This window comes from Salmo salar, chromosome 23 (genome assembly GCF_965601325.2).
Source record: "Salmo salar chromosome 23, fSalSal1, whole genome shotgun sequence".
Classification (NCBI taxonomy): domain Eukaryota; kingdom Metazoa; phylum Chordata; class Actinopteri; order Salmoniformes; family Salmonidae; genus Salmo; species Salmo salar.
The window spans coordinates 6,709,454-6,713,994 of record NC_138313.1 but is presented as its reverse complement, the minus strand read 5'-3'; positions in this window follow the sequence as shown (position 1 = coordinate 6,713,994).

Below are 4,541 nucleotides of genomic sequence, written 5' to 3'. Positions count from 1 at the left end.
ACTTGTAGGCTCTTGTTGGCTGGCCCTAGCTTCATATTCATCGCCAAACCCACTGGCTCAAGGACAACAACCACCCGAGCCACTGCCTGTTCACCCCGCTATCATCCAGAAGGCGAGGTCAGTACAGGTGCATCAAAGCTGGGACTGAGAGACTGAAAAACAGCTTCTATCTCAAGGCCATCAGACTGTTAAACAGCCATCACTAACATTGAGTGGCTGCTGCCAACATACTGACTCAACTCCACCCACTTTAATAATGAAAAAATGTATGTAATCAATTTATCACTAGCCACTTTATATTATATAATGTTTACTTACCCTACATTACTCATCTCTAATGTATATACTGTTCGCTATACCATCTACTGCATCTTGCCATCTGATGTAATTAAATGTATCACTAGCCACTTTAAACAATACCACTTTATATAATGTTCTCATACCCTACATTGCTCATCTACTGCATCTTGCCATCTTGATGTAATGTATCACTAGCCACTTTAAACAATGTCACTTCATATAATGTTTTCATACCCTGCATTGCTCATCTCAAATATACTGCTCAAAAAAATAAAGGGAACACTTAAACAACACATCCTAGATCTGAATGAAAGAAATAATCTTATTAAATACTTTTCTCTTTACATAGTTGAATGTGCTGACAACAAAATCACACACAAATAATCAATGGAAATCCAATTTATCAACCCATGGAGGTCTGGATTTGGAGTCACACTCAAAATTAAAGTGGAAAACCACACTACAGGCTGATCCAACTTTGATGTAATGTCCTTAAAACAAGTCAAAATGAGGCTCAGTAGTGTGTGTGGCCTCCACGTGCCTGTATGACCTCCCTACAATGCCTGGACATGCTCCTGATGAGGTGGCGGATGGTCTCCTGAGGGATCTCCTCCCAGACCTGGACTAAAGCATCCGCCAACTCCTGGACAGTCTGTGGTGCAACGTGGCGTTGGTGGATGGAGCGAGACATGATGTCCCAGATGTGCTCAATTGGATTCAGGTCTGGGGAACGGGCGGGCCAGTCCATAGCATCAATGCCTTCTTCTTGCAGGAACTGCTGACACACTCCAGCCACATGAGGTCTAGCATTGTCTTGCATTAGGAGGAACCCAGTGCCAACCGCACCAGCATATGGTCTCACAAGGGGTCTGAGGATCTCATCTCGGTACCTAATGGCAGTCAGGCTACCTCTGGCGAGCACATGGAGGGCTGTGCGGCACCACAAAGAAATGCCACCCTACACCATGACTGACCCACCGCCAAACCGGTCATGTTGGAGGATGTTATAGGCAGCAGAACGTTCTCCATGGCGTCTCCAGACTCTGTCACGTCTGTCACGTGCTCAGTGTGAACCTGCTTAAATCTGTGAAGAGCACAGGACGCCAGTGGCGAATTTGCCAATCTTGGTGTTCTCTGGCAAATGCCAAATGTCCTGCACGGTGTTGGGCTGTAAGCACAACCCCCACCTGTGGACGTCGGGCCCTCATACCACCCTCATGGAGTCTGTTTCTGACCGTTTGAGCAGACACATGCACATTTGTGGCCTGCTGGAGGTCATTTTGCAGGGCTCTGGCAGTGCTTCTCCTGCTCATCCTTGCACAAAGGCGGAGGTAGCGGTCCTGCTGCTGGGTTGTTGCCCTCCTACGGCCTCCTCCACGTCTCCTGATGTACTGGCTTGTCTCCTGGTAGCGCCTCCATGCTCTGGACACTACGCTGACAGACACAGCAAACCTTCTTGCCACAGCTCGCATTGATGTGCCATCCTGGATGAGCTGCACTACCTGAGCCAGTTGTGTGGGTTGTAGACTCCGTCTCATGCTACCACTAGAGTGAAAGCACCGCCAGCATTCAAAAGTGACCAAAACATCAGCCAGGAAGCATAGGAACTGAGAAGTGGTCTGTGGTCACCACCTGCAGAACCACTCCTTTATTGGGGGTGTCTTGCTAATTGCCTATAATTTCCACCTGTTGTCTATTCCATTTGCACAACAGCATGTGAAATTTATTGTCAATCAGTGTTGCTTCCTAAGTGGACAGTTTGATTTCACAGAAGTGTGATTGACTTGGAGTTACATTGTGTTGTTTAAGTGTTCCCTTTATTTTTTTGAGCAGTGTATATATACTGTACTCTATACCATCTACTGCATCTTGCCTATGCCGTTAGGCCATCACTCATTTATACATCTTTATGTACATATTCATTTCATTCCTTTACACTTGTGTGTATAAGGTTGTTGTGAAATTGTTAGGTTATATTACTTGTTAGATATTACTGCATGGTCGGAACTAGAAGCACAAGTATTTAGCTACACTTACATTAACACCTGCTAACCATGTGTATGTGACAAATAAATTTGATTTGATTTGGCTCCAGGTCATCTATAAGTCTTTGCTAGGTAAATCCCCACCTTATCTCAACTCACTGGTCACCATAGCAGCACCCACCCATAGCACACGCTCCAGCAGATATATTTCACTGGTCATCCCCAAAGCCAACTTCTCCTTTGGTCGCCTTTCCTTCCAGTTCTCTGCTGCTAATGACTGGAACGAATAGCAAAAATCACTCAAGCTGGAGTCTTATATCTCCCTCACTAACTTTAAGCATCAGCTGTCAGAGCAGCTTACTGATCATTGCACTTGTACATAGCCCATCTGTAAATAGCCCACGCAAATACCTCATTCCCATATTGTTATTTCTTTTTTGCTCCTTTTGCACCCCCAGTATCTCTACTTGCACATTCATCTTCTGCACATCTATCACTCCAGTGTTTAACTGCTAAATTGTAATTATTTCGCCACTATGGCCTATTTATCGCCTTACCTCCCTAATCTTACTACATTTGCACACACTGTATATAGACATTTCTATTGTGTTATTGACTGTACGTTTGTTTATTCCATGTTTAACTCTGTGTTGTTTGTGTTGCACTGCTTTGCTTTATCTTGGCCAGGTCGCAGTTGTAAATGAGAACATGTCTTCAACTGGCCTATCTGGTTAAATAAAGGTGAAATATAAAAAAATAGCAGTACCTTTTCTTGTCAATGTAGCAGGACGGCACTGCTGTTATCCGATGGCGTCTCAAGGTCTTTGTAGATGTACTTCATGAGCAGGTCCACTCTGTCCTTATCCAGAGATTGGACCACATGCTCTATTATACTACTCTTAAAGGAGCTCAGCACCTTCAACACAAGGTCCGCACAGTCCTAAAAAAAACACAACAATCAAGTTCAAGAAAAAGTACCCCAGGAATGTACGCAAGGAAACCTCCAGGGAATCAAATTTAGCAACAGATCATGGCATTGCTGGCAAAATAAGCTACAATATAGCCTACAGTGCCTTGCAAAAGTATTCAGATACTCAACTAGTCTAAAGATGGCCAGTTTTATTGCTTCTTTAATCAGGAACAACAGTTTTCAGCTGTGCTAACATAATTGCTAAAGGGTTTTGTAATGATCAATTACAATGGAATGGTCTGCCTACCCATGTGAGAGACGCAGACTCAGTCTCAACCTTTAAGTCTTTACTGAAGACTTATCTCTTCAGTAGGTCCTATGATTAAGTATAGTCTGGCCCAGGAGTGTGAAGGTGAACGGAAAGGCTGGAGCAACGAACCGCCCTTGCTGTCTGGGGATTCCACTGGGATTCTCTGCCTCTAACCCTTTTACAGGGGCTGAGTCACTGGCTTACTGGTGTTCTTCCATGCCGTCCATGGGAGGGGTGCGTCACTTGAGTGGGTTGAGTCACTGACGTGGTCTTCCTGTCTGGGTTGGCGCCCCCCCCCCCCTTGGGTTGTGCCATGGCGGAGATCGTTGTGGGCTATACTCGGCCTTGTCTTAGGACGGTAAGTTGGTGGTTGGAGACATCCCTCTAGTGGTGTGGGGGCTGTGCTTTGGCAAAGTGGGTGGGGTTATATCCTGCCTGTTTGGCCCTGTCCGGGGGTATCATCGGATGGGGCCACAGTGTCTTCTGATCCCTCCTGTCTCAGCCTCCAGTATTTATGCTGCAGTAGTTTATGTGTCGGGGGGCTAGGGTCAGTCTGTTACATCTGGAGTATTTCTCTTGTCTTATCCGGTGTCCTGTGTGAATTTAAATATGCTCTCTCTAATTCTCTCTTTCTCTCTTTCTGTCTTTCTCTCGGAGGACCTGAGACCTAGGACCATGCCTCAGGACTACCTGGTATGATGACTCCTTGCTGTCCCCAGTCCACCTGGCCGTGCTGCTGCTCCAGTTTCAACTGTTCTGCCTGCGGCTATGGAACCCTGACCTGTTCACCGGACGTGCTTGTTGCACCCTCGACAACTACTATGATTATTATTATTATTTGACCATGCTGGTCATTTATGAACATTTTAACATCTTGACCATGTTCTGTTATAATATCCACCCTGCACAGCCAGAAGAGGACTGGCCACCCCTCATAGCCTGGTTCCTCTCTAGGTTTCTTCCTAGGTTTTTGGCCTTTCTAGGGAGTTTTTCCTAGGGAGTTTTTCCTAGCCACCGTGCTTCTTTCACATGCTTT